This window comes from Eleutherodactylus coqui, chromosome 8 (assembly GCF_035609145.1).
Source record: "Eleutherodactylus coqui strain aEleCoq1 chromosome 8, aEleCoq1.hap1, whole genome shotgun sequence".
Lineage (NCBI taxonomy): Eukaryota > Metazoa > Chordata > Amphibia > Anura > Eleutherodactylidae > Eleutherodactylus > Eleutherodactylus coqui.
This window is the reverse complement of record NC_089844.1, coordinates 154,799,836-154,815,706: the sequence shown is the minus strand read 5'-3', so window position 1 is coordinate 154,815,706 and position 15,871 is coordinate 154,799,836.

The following is a 15,871-nucleotide window of genomic DNA, read 5'->3' as shown; positions in this document are numbered from 1 at the left end:
GACGCCTTCTCTCCTCCTTTCCCTGGACACAGAGAAGGCATTCGATAGAGTCCACTGGGGGTTCGCTTTCGCCATTCCCCACAAGTTTGGAGTTGGGGATAACTTTCTCCGTGCGGTACAGGCCCTTTATGCGCAACCTTCCGCCAGAGTACTAGTCGATGGAGCCTTGTCCACGCCATTTCTAACCACTAATGGAACCCGCCAGGGTTTTCCCCATTCCCCTTTGCTATTTACTATGATAATCGAGCCTCTGGCGAAATGATAAGAATGTCGCCAACAATGAAAGGTATACCAATCGGCCCGAGGCAACCCAAAATCGCCCTCTTTGCGGATGACGTACTTATTACCCTAACTGACCCTTTAAATTCCCTGAGAGAAGTCTACGAGTGTATCTCCCGGTTCAGCTAGGTCTCCTTCTATAAATTAAATTTAAGCAAAACCCAGATCATGGGCTTCAACATAGACAAAAAACTGAAGGAGGACATACAACGTGAGTTTCCCTTTCAGTGGAAATCGACAATCCCTTATTTAGGAATCAAACTCTGTAGTACTGCATCAGATTGTCCCACAGAACATGAACCCTCTCTTTTCTACACTCAAAGGGGAGCTGGAGGAGATGAAAAAAAAAGGGCTCTCATGGTTCGGTAGAATGGCCTTATACAAAATGCTCATCCTACCAAAAATCTTATACCTTTTCCATACACTATCTTACCCAATTCCTCAAAACACAATTACTAACTTTCAAAAACAATTGCTAAATTTTATTTGAAACAGCAAAAAACCCAGATTGGCCATTTCCATCCTATATCTCCACAGAAAACAGGGCGGACTGGGAGTACTCAATCTCCAAGCATATTACAACTCGACCATTCTGAGCCAGTCGGCCAACTGGTTAAGAGACTCGCAACTCCCTTCATGGTGTCATATAGAGAGATACAGAAACCAGAATAAATCCTTGAGCTCTCTTATCAGGGCCTCAGTGTTGGGCATTCTCAACTCAGAAACACCTCTTCTTCTCTCAGCACAAAATCTCTCACCTTTAATGCTAACCACCATTCACTGCTGGAATCTTTTAGCGTATAAATTTGAACACGCCGCTAAAAGTCCTTCAACTAATCTCCCCTTGGAGATCCTAACCTACTTCATACGAGACCTAAACCTAAAGGAATGACGTAGATGCGGAATCAAATTCATATCTGACCTCCTAGATGGGGGAGAACTCCTCACTTTTCAAACCATCAAATCTCAATCTACCTGACAAAGAGGCTTTCTCTTACTTGAAAACTTCCTCTTTTCTTAGTAGCGCTCATCTGGGGAAGTGCTCCTTTCCAAATGATCTAGAAATCTTATTTCATAAATGCACTAACTCTCAAATCTCTATGACAAGAGTATTCTACGATATCATCGCAGGAAACATGAATAACACGAAAAGAGTTCACCTGTTAAATTGGGAATGTGACCTACAGAAAAAAATTTGAGATTACGCACTGGCTGAAAGCCTTTGAAAGAACAAATAAAGCAACTATATCAGCTGGACTGCTCCAGACTCATTACAAAGTACTATCATGGTGGTACTACACCCCCACAAAGCTAGCCAAATGCTTTCCAAACACAAACAAAGAATGCTGGAGAAATTGCAGCTTTGAAGGCTCACTCTTCATATATTTTGGGACTGTCCCGTGATTGAGCATTACTGGAGAGAGGTTTTGACACCATCCGATCTATCACTGGAGTTCGCCCTGCTGAAACTCCTCTACTCGCCCTCCTTCTTCTTGATAGCGACTCACTTCCAGCAGATAAAAGAACTTGGATATGCCATTTTTTTCTCGCGACCAAGAACACTATTGCAAGAAAATGGAAAGTAGCTTCTCCGCCCGTCTTGAAAGACTTACTGGATATGATATCTGACCACCATTGTTTTGAAAAAATATATGCAAAGAACAATAATTATCTCCCAAGATTTAAACACATATGGAAACCTTGGCAGCAATTCAAGTTAAATTGTTTGTTTTAATTTTACTTTGTATACACAACTGAGTAAGGGCTCATGTCCACGGGCAAAAGAAGAATTAAAATCCGCAGCAGATTTTAACTCTTCTCCTGCACGCGGATCCGCATCCCATAGGGAAGCATTGACCACCCGCAGGTAGATAAATACCTGCGGATGGTCAATAAAAGTGATTTAAAAAAAAATGGAGCATGAAAAAATCTGGACCATGCTCCATTTTCGTGCGGGTCTCCCGCGGGGACGGCTCCCGCGGGCTTCTATTGAAGCCTATGGAAGCCGTCCAGATCTGCGGGAGACAAAAATCAGATTTTACTCACCCGCTCCGTTTCTTCTCTTCGCCGCGGCGCCATCTTCTCTCAGCCGCAGCCGGATCATTTTGCTTCGGGACGGCGCATGCGCGGGGCACGTCACCGACGTCATCCTGCGCATCCGCTGGGCTGAAGAAAGCAGATCCGGCCGCGACGCAGAGAAGATGACGTCGCATCGAAGAAAGTATCCGGAGCGTGCGAGAGGTGAGTTAATTCTGATTTATTCTTATTTTCAGCGCTCATGTCCGCGGGGCAGGAGGGACCCACTGCAGATTCTCCATGGAGAATCCGTAGCGGGCCTGATTTTCCCCGTGGACATGAGGCCTTAACACTCTGTTTTCACTAATAACATTGACAACAAACTTTACCTGTAAACACAACACATGTTGCAATTTGGTTTCTCATCCAACCACTTGTTATTCACTCTATATCAATGCTGGTTGTGTTTGTACTATATTTTGCTCATATTAGCAAATTTACACACTGCAAGTTAATCCTGCATTTATGTATATTTCAAAATGTCTAATAAAAAATATATTAAAAAAAAAATAAAAAAAATAATCACAATCCCAACTCTCAGACTCTCATCACCCGAAGAAATGGGGCACAACCCAAAATATAGTTTACAGTACTCCCAAAACATAGGAAACTATTGCCTGTTACCTGAAAGTCGGTCTGGTAACTCAAGCTTCAGTTCCTTCATTGGGCCCTTCCAAACCGATTGCTACTGCTTAACTTCAGCGACCTCAATAGCCAGTACCCTGAGCTGCTTGGACAAGCATTCTATGGGATCCATAAATTATACACACAATATCCCACAGAAAAAAGTACGGCTGTTCGATCTGTCAGCTCTCAGAAAGTCTTATTATATGAGAAGTCTGATATATGCATGAAATATTAGTAACTATTAAGCAATTACATGTTTGCTGTCACGTCTGCTTCATGCATGCAATAACTGGAAACCAAGAAATAGTCTCTCTGGCAATGTTCACATCACATTACCAGGAACATTAGTTACATATGGTAAGGAAAACAAAATAGGAGAAGTACTTTCCGTACTGGGCAGTAGATGGTGACAGTCCCTATCCAATAGTGAATGACCCGCCCTGATAAGGACGTATCCACCCTCTTTTCTTGGTCACTCACTATCCCTGCAACCTATAACAAATGATTACCAGTGTGCAAAGAAACAAACGCCACAAAATAAACCACAGTACGCATCTTATGAGTTACTGGGAGAATTGCAGAAACTATTTGCTGGAAGAATCACAGAACCCTTATTTAGCAATGTTCACTTACACCAGCAGAAGGAGACTGCATAAATTGAACAGCACAGAACCAAGGCAAAATGGAAATAAAAAGCTGTACTACAACAGCAAAACACACCCATAACAACTCCCACCTGTATTAAAGGTGACAAATGGAAAGAAAACCAAAACCACCAGAAAACTCAAACTCAAACTGACACAACATTTGCATAACTTAGAGCAAGCTTAAACTGTCAGAATCAGTGGATGTTGATCCACCAACACACAGACTGGTTTGTCTTTGGGCCATATTTTTAGTCTTCATCTTTTAACCCCACCAATTGAAATGTGATTTTAAATGCAGGGTCCACGGTCCTTTACTCAGGAAGTGTTTCTCTACTTTAGGCATAGACATGGTTCCTGGGGGTGAAAACAGGAGTGTAGCTAGACATTTTAGGTCAAAGAAGGCAGCAAACCAGTATAAGAATCAAGCCTAAGGTCAAGTCTTGAAGAACAATTTCAGAACAATAAATCTAGCCAGAGGTAAGGGCAGGCAGCAGACAGAAGAAAAGTCAAAGTAACAAGTGGGAGTCTGGAGCAGAGACAGTAATGTAGTCAGTATACCAATTGTCTGGAAAGCAGGGAGCCAGAATGAATCTTGATAGTGCCTTGTGTAGACCAAAATGACCTCAATATTCCTGTATGAGGAAGGGTGCCTCATATATCCAAAGATAGAAGATGATTGGCAAGGAAAGGACACTATGGTGCTCATAAGCCCTTTAGGAATGGGTCCCGGTATGTGTGCACACCCTCTCGGCCTCTGTGACAAAGCAAGCAAATGCCAGAGCCAGGTGTATGCAGTAGAGGGGTGCTAAGTACATGCTGGGGCCCTCTGTGAGGGTTAAGTCGGTGGCCACAGATGCACATTGTAATAATACCCCCCTTATGCCCCCACTTCTATCATCCAACGAGTTGATGAAAATTCTTCAGTAGTAATGCAGCATTGATGTTTACAAGAGTTTTTCAACAACTCTCTTTGGTGCTGAGGCCATTCCATTCTACCAAATAAAAAGTTTTTCCTCCCAACTTTTTACATCCAGAATTTGTTTTACCCCATATTATCCTTCAGTTTGAGCAGCAATAACAATGGAATATGACTGCTTTGAGAAGCAATTCAGAATGAGAAGCTTGAGAAGAAATATGTGGAAGTAATTGGGTATTCTCCAAGCTGCAGGCAACTGAAGCCTATATTGTCACCAGGTTTATTCCCTTAACCATCTGAAATGGACTGAGGAATTGTGGTGTGAACCTGCACAAGGGTAAACATAGATGAATATTTTTGATGATAGCTTGACTCTTTGTCTCAGAGAGCAGACAGACAGAGGTATGCATTTCATGTAAGCACACTGTTTAATTCAGCAAACAGCTTGGTGAAGAGGTACTTTCAGCATGAACTGGAGATTCTTAAATAGAAGTAGGAAGATGGATGTGAGAATGTTGAATATAAATATTTTAAAATTAAGATAATCTGGTGAATTCATCAACATGGTTATTCAGACAGAACACTGCATAGGGCAGAAGTGCCACTCAGTAGTACTGTTGTGAAGAAAGAAAATGTGTGAGGAAGGTTTCCAGAGTCTAATTGGTGCACTCTACTTGACCATTTGTCTGTGGATGATAAGCTGAAGAAAAGTATAATTTCACATCTATAAGAGCAGACATGGCTCTACAGAATTGCAAGGTAAATTGAACATGTCAGTGAGACGCAATGTGCAGTAGTAAAACTATGATATTTTAAAATATGTTTGATGAACAGTTATCCCAGGTGAATAACGGAAAGCAAACAAGTGAAAGGTACAAAATAAGCCATCTTATCTGCCAACCAAGACTCAAATCACTGAGCAGCCAGAAAAGAGAGTCTGCCAAGATTTGTAATGAAATTAATGGCAATATGCAACCAAGGCAATTTCGGAACAGGCAGAGGTATAAACAAACCAGAGGGTTGTTGCTGAGAAACCTTGCTATGGCCACATATTTGACAAGTGGAGACAAAGCCTTTGATCTTCTGCAGTAAAGTGTGCTACCAGTACTGATGGGAAATAAATTCAGTAGTTCTCTGTATCCCAGGATAACTTGCAAGCTTGTTACAATGACCCCATGACATAAGTAAACATGTCTTGCTGAGCAGAATATCTTACAAGCATAGAGTATTAGACGTTACAAGTTTATCAGCCTTGATGAGGGATGGTGCTTTTTGTTTGGCATCACTGACATCAAAGCATCTCAACAAACCATCCATTTCAATATTTTTATCCACTGGCTGAAAGTGTAAATAGAAGTTAAACTTTGTAAAGAATGAAGACCAATAGGTTTGTTGTTGGTAAAGGTGCTGAACAGACTGAAGATATCTAAGAATTTTATGATCGGTATAGCTATGAACTAGAAAATCTGAGCCCTTAGTAGATGATATCACTCTTTAAGAGACAATTTTATTGCAAGATGTTCTTAAATTCCAATAGAATAATCCCTGCAAGGGAAAACATTTCTTAGAGAAAAAAAAGATGCGGGACATTTTTACCCCTGGAGAATTTCTGTAGCAGAACTGCCCTGACTCCAATGGATGATGCATGCACCTTAATAAAATGGATTGATGATTGCAGGCCAATAAAGAATAGGTGAAGATTAGAAGGCGATCGTGAACATTTTTTTCAGCCTCTTGTGACCACAATTAATGATTGGCAGCTTGTCAAAACATGGCAGACATGGGAGCAGTAAGAGTGAAGAAGTGCAGAAAAAGTTGCCAGTAATAGTTGGTGAAGCACAGGAATCATTGTATGACCTTTACATATTGGCCAGTTCAGAACCGTAGTAGATTTCTCTGGGTCCATGGGTAAACCACTAGCTGAAATTGTATTCCCCAGGAATTGTAGTGAGGTCAGTTCAAAAACAAACTTCTCTAATTTTGGGTACAGTCCATTAATGCATATTCACTGGAGAACTTCTTTACCATGCTTGGGATGCAAAGACAGGTCTAAGGGGAAAAAATAAAAATATCATCCAGATAGACAACTATGGAGGAATACAGAAAGCCACGAAAATGTAATTGACAAAATATTGAATGACTGCAGGTGCGATACATAAGCCAAAGGTCATAACCAGGTATTCAAAGTGACCATCATGACTATTGAAAGCAGTTTTCCATTCATCACCCTCATGGATTCAAATTACATTATATTTGCCACGCAATTCCAATTTTAGTGAAAACCTTTGGTCTGCGTAATCTGTCGAATAGTTCAGATATTAGGAGAAAAGGGTACTTGTTTTTTAATGGTGATTGCATTAAGACCACAGTAGTCAATACAAGGGCACCCATCCTTCTTTTTTACTAAGAAGAAACTTGATCCTGCAGCCGAGATGGGTTTTCTATTTAGATCATGCTCAAGGTTTTCTTTGATATACAAGGACATTGCCTCCATTTTAGATAGGGATAAAGAGATAATGTGTCCCCGAGGTGGTGTAGTTCCTGGAACCAGATCAATTTGGTAGTAGTATTTATGAGTCGGTACTGTCTTGCCCTCTAATTTACTGAACATATCTGTGAATGCAGCATATGAAGAAAGAAGGCCAGCTAGTTCCTTAGGTAGTGGAGTGATGCATACTGGAATCACTGGGCAAAGGCAGTACAGGTAACCGCAAAGCCCCCAATAAGACACTTGTGCTCTGTCCCAGTCCACAACTGCTCAGTGAAGTTTGGAATTGATGCATTTCAGCAAAACGGGGAATGCAATCTTTTCTTTATGAAGAACTCTGATTTGCATATCCAGGGGAACTGAATGGCATCCGTCTGGAGCCCCCATTAATAGAAATCACAGATATAGCCTACTTAAGAGGAAGTGTGGGAATCTTATGTTCAATCACTTATGCCTGGTGAATAAAATTTCCAGACAATCAGGAGTCCAGGTTGCCCTGAGAGTAACACTGCAACACACTGGGACTGAGGATCACAGGGAATAGAACTTTGGGAAAGGTTATGGCTTCACCTAGAGTAGTCTATCCCACCACTCCTAGGTAGCAAAGTTTCCCAGCCTCACAGGTCATGAATCTAGATAAGGGGAAGGGAAATGGACTTGTTATTTGTATAGCTTCAAATTATTCTGCAGTGCTTTCAAGTAATTTTTAAAATTTATTTATTACCCCCCTCCCCCCCCCCCCCCAGCATGTTGGGTACTCGAAAGGATAAAAGGCTGAGTCAACCTTGAGCAGGCAACCTGAACTATGCAGAGAATGACCTGCAACCTTCAGGTCATGAGCGAGAACTTAGGACTGTATGCTGGTGCCTTAACACTATGCGCCGCACGAGGCCCCTCATCCTTCTGACCACAGTACAGACATACGTCCTTGGTACATCTTTAGGGCTCCACATAAAATAATGGTTTTTCTCTACCTTCACTGGAAGTTTGTCATCTTTGGTTCTGCTGGACAGGCCTTCTCAGAATGTAGCCACCAGTGATTGCTCATTCCATTCAATTTCAGCGGCCAAGATACAGAATTGGATTGCATATTGTCACATGGTCACAAACTGGACTTGCAAAAAGGAGGACGCCATAGATGATAACCAGTTTGGCTCTTCAAACAATTGTCTGAAAATACTCTGAAATATTTGGAGGCTATTGAGCTGTGAATCTTCTCTCTCCCATAGCAAAGGGTCCACTCTATGGCCTCTTCACCTGAAAAGAAGATGATGTCTACTTTGGATTGATGCATAGAATAGTGGGCAGACTGTAGCTCAAATTGAATAAACTATTGATTGAAAAAGCTTATGCACAATTTGGGATCACACTCATATCAAGAAGGCGTGAGTATGCAAGGTCCAAGAAAAGAGGCTAGAGACTCAGGACCTGGCAATGGAGGGTCTAATTTACAAAATAGAAGTCATTTTTCCGGTGGTCTACTGTTCTAGGTACTTTATACTGTTCTAGGTACTTTAAGGGCTTTACAAATGTGATATGATTTTCACTGCAGCAGAGGAATTAGCTACAAACTATAAGCACTTTACTGCAAAATTCCTAAAAAACTTAACACTTATTGATGAATTATTAAAATAACAAAGCTAAAAGACGAGTACACATATAAAAACTCTCTATTCTCTATTGAGACTCCTGTAGGATTTATATAGCCAGCGTAATCCACCCCTATTGCTAAGGAAAGTCTGATAGAGAGAAAATAGGTCTAAGACTCAATCTCAAAAATAGGAAAGAGTGTTTATTGAGAGTTAGAGAGGGAGGGCTTTCGGAAAAATGCCCAGCCCTTCAGTAATATGAGTTCAAAGATCCTTAAGACAAAATCTCAAAAAAAGAGAGAAAAGTGACCAATGACAAGTCGGTCACTATATACTCAGTGGTCGGCCTATCTTGAAGCTCAATCTCACTCTCATTTCTCCACAGAAAGCTAGTAACTCGCTCAAAAGTATGATGGGAAAAAATGGCTCTAGTAATGGCTCAACGCGTTTCTACCGTGTTAGCGGCTCATCATATATAGGCCTCTCAAAGTAACTTCAAAAATTAGGTTTTGGATATCTTCTTCAGGGCTCAGTCACACGGGCGCATTGGCACCTGTGTTACTGCAGCTAGCAGACGGTCGTACCTGAAGACGGCCGTCTCTCTGCAGCGCCGGGAGGAAGAACATGTGACTGGCTTCATTGCCGGTCATGTGTTCTTTCATCAGCGCTGGTGAGAGACGGCCGTCTTCAGGTAGGCCCATCTTCTAACTGTCAGTCACACAGGTGCATCGGCGCCGGTGTACGGGTGCCGATGCGCCCGTTTGACTGAGCCCTCAAAATTAGAAAAATTGCTCCTTTACTTCCAAGCTTTCTGAAGTCTCCAAAACATAAAAAGACTTTTATAAAATGATGTAAACATAAAGTAGACATATTGCAAATGTTAGTTTTTATTGTGTGGTATGAGTATTTGTCTTAAAAGTAGAATCACTTGGATAAGTAAAAGCAATCCATAGTCATTACCACATACAGAAACATATGTGAAAATAAAAAATTGGTCTAACAGTTACCATCCTAAGCACATCAAAAAGTCCATTGTCTACAGCCAGGCCATCAGATTTAACTGGATCTGCTCCAACCCAAAAGACAGAGAGGGACATTTATACATCAAAAATACATTTTTAAATCAGGACTACGATCCCACCTCAATTGAAGACCAAATCACCAGAGCCACCAGGATACCCAGAAATAAACTACTCCAATACAAGGAGAAAGAAAAAAATGGACGTGTGCCTCTAGTAGTGACCTACAATTCACAGCTAGAGGTACTAAGGAAGACTTAGAAGAAACGCCATCATACTCTACACAAGGATGAAAACTGTCTGAAAACCATATTCCTGGATCCCCACTTCCTATGTTACAGACAACCTCCTTATTTGAGAAACTTTATAACCAGGAGTGCATTGCCCTCTTACACACAAAAATGAACTTATCCCTTTAATGTCAGGAACTGCAAGACTTGCTTACATATACTGAACGTGGACAGAATACGGATCACCAACACACAGCAGGACTTTAAGATCTCTTCACATGTTCCACGTCCAATGTTGTGTACCTAATCATGTTCAGTAAATCTCATGTTGGGGGGGCTTTATATCGGGGAAACAGGACAAAAACTGAGAGCCAGGATGAGATCTCATTGACACTCAATAGGACAGGAAAAAATGTAATTACCTGTGGCAAAACATTTTTGCGGTCCTGGATATGGCATAAAGCAGATGAGAGTTATCATACTGAAGGTCCACTTCAAGTCACAGCGTCCCAGAAGAATTTGAGAGTAAATGTTTATGGCCATGTTTGACACCCCCAAGAATGCAATGAACCTCTGCCCAGGTTTCTTTCATAAATGGGGAATATGAAACGTCTGAAGGAGGTCAAGATGGGTGTCTTCTTCCCAATCATTTTTTGTTTTTATCATAAGAATTCAGAAATTGATTGTAAGAATGTTTTCATCCAATAGGTAGTGCTGTTGAGGTAGTATTTCTATGTTCTTATGTATGCATTAGTGATAGAGATATCATTGATCTGTCACATTCCTTAGCTTAGTGAACTGATTTAGTGTTTGTCCCTCTGCTCAGACTGTACTGTGTTTTTTCAAGTCAAATTTCTGTGTGTGAACATTTACTTAGATCAAGAGGAGTGTGCCCCCTCCCCTCTGCATCTGTATGTTATAATTGTGTGCCATACAAACTAGTTTCATTCATTAGCCTGACAAAGTGGGTGAAATATTACCGAAAGCTTGCTATAACATCATATCTGCATATTTGGTGCAAATGTTCCAAAATCATACAGTTCTGGTCAGATGTTGAAAAGGAGATGGAACTAATACTGAAAAAGAAGGTGACACTGCTACCAGATACAATTTTTTAAAGTAGACGCAACACCTCCTTCAGCCCACTGAAAGATAAGTTGGCCTCATACTTAATCGCGGCAGAGAAAATCCTGATTCCCTACTTATGTGGTAACCCAGACCCTACGGTCCTATGGTCCGTTTGTGAAAGACAAGGTTAAACAAATATATCTTTGAAGAAATCATGAGCTGGACCAGTAAATGATGAATAGCATTTAGAGAGATATAGTCACCATGACAGAAATACATAGCCTGAGTCATCTAGAAATCCCTTTATATAATTTAATCAGGTAACCAATAAGGTAGTAAAGCATCACTCCCCCACATATGACACATAGGATGCATAAAGGATAGGCAGAAATGGAATTTATCAAACAGCTAGAAAGTACTTATGAAATATGTGGAAAATTAGGATGTGAGAGATATGAGTTGATAGTAACACAAGATAAAGTGGTATGAGCTTATCCCCCACTCTCCTCCTCTTCACTTTCCCTTCCATACTTGTTTTTTTTATATGTGACCTTTCTGACATACGGTGCACTTACTATAGTCGGAAAGGATTAATGGACGTTCTTTAAATGGATGTGTTATGGTACATAAGGTTTGCTCGGATTCTTCGAATGTTAGATGCTAAGAGATAATGTTATATTTTTTGTCACTATGTTATGGTATAAAAATGGAATTAGTTGAAAAATATACTTCTGAAAGAAATCATTTCTACTATGTTTCATATTTGGTAAAGTGGTATTGTCAAAATTATGTAATTGAATTGTTATTATATGAACATATAAATTGAAATATTAATAAAAAACAGATTCAACAAAAAACCCTGCACCTATTGACCTATCTTTTGATGCGCGGTTTTCTCAGCGCATCAAAAAATTGTTCATCTGAAAGAACCCAGAGAAAATCATGGGTTCTTTTAGATGCAATTTTGTGATGCACCTACTCAGCGTCAAAACAACGCTCTTGTGAAAGAGGTCTTAGGGCGCTTTCACACGACAGTTTTTCTGTTCCGTTTTTTGAGAGCCAAAACCAAGATTGGAGAGGAAAGTATAATGGAAAGATTTGCATGTCTTCCATATTTTGGACCCACTCCTTGTTTTAGCTCACAAAAAGACTGAAAATAAAAACTGCCGTGTGAAAGCGCCCTTAGGCCTTAGTCACATGGGCGTTTTTTCCCGCGATTTGCGGATCGCATGACGGATGTGCATCCGCAAATCACTTGACCTGGCCGAAAAATCGCCCGAAAAAACTGCTCCTAGCCACGTTTCAATAGAAATGGGCCGGAGCAGTGCAGCGCTGTCTAGCGCATTGAATTCAATGGAGCCGGCAATACAGCCGGCTCCATTGAAAGCAATGCGCTGCGGGCGATCTCATGATGAATTTTTGGGAAGGGCCTAAATATATAAGCCTTTCCCTGCAATTCATCCAGAAATGTGTAAAAATAAAAAATATATATATACTCACCTAGTCCCGGCAGACGGAGTTCAGCCGCGGCCGGCAGCAGTTCTCCTGAACTGCTCTCTGTAGTATTCAGCAGCCGGGTAATTAAAATCCCCGCCTGCTGAATGAGCTGCCTCTGATTGGTCACAGCCTGATCAATCAGAGGCAGCTCTCACTCACACCCATTCTGTCTGCCGGGACAAGGTGAGTATATATTTTTTGTTGTTGTTTTTACATATTTCTGGATGAATTGCAGGGAAGGGCTTATATTTTTAAGCCCTTCCCAAAAATTCATCCCGCGCTCGCCGGCAGCCCATTGCTTTCAATGGAGCCGGCTGTATTGCCGGCTCCATTGAATTCAATGGGCAAACATCATTCTTCTTTGCCACAGCTGTTACAGCTGTGGCAGAGGAGAATGATTTGTCTACTATATGTTCTCAATGGGGTCGGCGCTGCTGCCGCCAGCCCCATTGAGCGCATATAGAGAAGGGAACAGGAATCGCAGATCGCAGATAGGTGCGATCTGCAATTTCTGTTCTATAATTTATCGGACGAGCGCATAAAAAGCGCTCATGTGTCCGATACCATTGCAAAGCAATGGTTTTATAAAATCGCCGGACGCATGCGCATGCGCAAATTGCGCTAAAAAACGCCCGTCTGACTAAGCCCTTAGGGCGCATTTAGACGACCGCATGTCGGCTGGGTTTTCATGCCCAGCCGATATATACGGCATCTCTCTGCAGGGGGAGGAGCCTGGAAGAGCCGAGAGCAGTGCCCTGAGCTCCCGCCCCCTCTCTGTCTCCTCTCCGCCCCTCTGCACTATTTTTATTGCAAATAGTGCAGAGGGGCGGGGAGGGGGTGGAGAGGAGACAGATAGGGGGTGGGAGCTCAGAGCACTGCTCACGGCTGTTCCAGCTTCCCCCCCTGCAGAGAGAGATGCCGTATATCAGCCGGCGTGAATACCCGGCCGATTTATGGTCGTCTGAATGCGCCCTTAGAGAGAGATGTTTCTTTGTATTACTAGAGCCATATTTCTCATCTGACCAACTGACTAATAATTGTGTTCTGTTGGTCTTCTGAGTAACACTGAAAAAGTCAATGTTGTTTTCCCTCACATAATGCGAATGGTTTCTTATATCTATCAATGCACTACCATCTATGATCTGTGGTTGAAATTTGATTATCACACTAACCCTATATATTCCCATGGTTTTGGTGTATTGTAGTTTAATGCAGTTATGGGTATGCTCCTTTTAATCCAATACTAATAAAGCTTAAATTTCAGGTTCTCCTTTCAGTGAACGTTATTGGAAAAAAAAAAACACCAGCATTGCGCTTTCTTAGTCACCATGTCTTTAAGAAAAAATGTATAATAAAAAGTGATCAAAAAGTTGTATGTACTCCAAAATGGCACCAAAGAAACTACAAGACGTCCAGAAAAAAACGAGCCATCACACAACTATGTCAAAACAAAAATAATAAAGTTATGGCTGTTAGAAAATAATTAAAAAAACAAAAAAAACTTTTGAAAAATTTTTTTACAGCAAAAAAAAATATATAGATGTTTTAGCATAGTAATTTTACTGCCCAAAGAATAAAGTTATCATGTCATTTTTGCTGCAGTGTGTACCCCCCAAAGATGGTGGAATTTCATTTTTTTTTCTATTTAACTCAACTTAGAATTGTAATTTCCAGTACTTTATATTGTACATTACATAGTGCCATTGAAAAACGCAACTTGTTCACAAAAAAAACAAGTCTTCAAACATCTACGTGGATAGATAAAAGTGGGGATGAAAAACCCAAAATGGAAAACAAAGGGTCATGTCCTTAAGGGGTTAGGGATAGCAGCAAGATAAAGAGATTATGCAGAGATATGTCATGACTGGAAGAAGCCTTCATAGCGGTCTGGGCCCTGATTGACAAGTAAAACAAAAGCAGATAAAATCAGTCAGAGAAAATGTCACCTGTAATCACTGGAAGTAGCTGCACTTTCAATCAATATCAAAGTGTATAATTAGTATCTGACTATTGTCACTATTGTATATGGTGACTGCAATGTTTAGAGGTATACCAGAGCTGAGCTGCTGTATCTAAGTCTGTTGTGTTATAAAAGTTGTTTTAACCTGCCTCTGGTGTAAGAAACATATGTCTTTATGCTTGTGCCCCTGTTTCTAAGACTCCAGCAATTCCAACAGCTGAAAATGCTGTATGGACAGGGTTACTTGAGCAATGCCAGGCTGGGGCTCAAGCTGAACTCTTGCACTAAAGACCCATGACCCTTTAGTTATGGCTGTGGAGGCACGTATAGGCCACTTGCAGTTCACCCTCATTAATAACCTAACACCATGGGACATAAACCTCTGTCCTGTGGATTGCACAGCTAAGAGTGAATCATAGAATAGAAGAGTTGGAAGGGACCTCCATCGTCATCAGGTCCAACCCCCTGCTCAATGCAGGATCACTTAATTATCCCAAATAGATATTTGTCCAGCCTTTGTTTGAACACTTCCCTTGAGGGAGAACTTACCACCTTCCGTGGTAACCTATGAGCCAGCACAATCCCACATACAATCATGGAATGGTAGAGTTGGAAGCCAGCTATGACTGACAGCCAGCCTCTCTCTACAAGAGCAGCGATCAATGCAAACATCTATCCCTGCTATTAACCCCTTATATGCTATTATCAATCTACATTGTGGCATGTAAAGGGTTCCTAGAGAGAGTGTGCAACCTCTGTGACATCACTGGGCATCGATTATGTAATCGCGTAGGGCCAATAGGTTGCCATGGCAACTGAATTTCGCACACTGGTGTCCACACCGGTGATCGCTATTTTGAGGGATAATACATTGCAGTTCAGAATTACTGCAATTCATTTTCATAGCGATCAGAGCTTTCATGGTTAAAGTCTCCTACAGGGACATTAAAAAATGTAAAATAAAATAGTGTAAAAAAATACATTAAAAACACTGTTTTTAAGCAATTTCCAATATTTGTATAAAACATTAAAAAAATATTTTAAAAATCCACATATTTGGTATCATCGTTTCCGTAATAACCTGTACAATAAATTAAACTTTGCGCAAGAACAATCCTTCTACGATCATACAAAAATGCATTGCGACAATTGTTGAATGAGGGTGGCTGGACTTCAAGCTGGCTTCCGCAAAGAATGTAGCACCAGAGATCAAATCTTGAACCTGTGATGGGTCATGGAGAAGACCCAGGAGTATCAAAAGGAAGTGTGCATGTGTTTCATTGACTACAGCAAAGCATTTGATTGCGTCGAATATGACAAGCGTTGGAAGTGTCTGCAGCAAATGGGCGTCCCAGAACATATTGAGCAGCTTATAAGGTCACTTTACAACAACCAAGTAGCAACAGTTAGGACAGCTCGTGGAAACACGGATTGGTTCAGAATTGAGAAAGGCGTACAGCAAGGCTGCGTTCTAT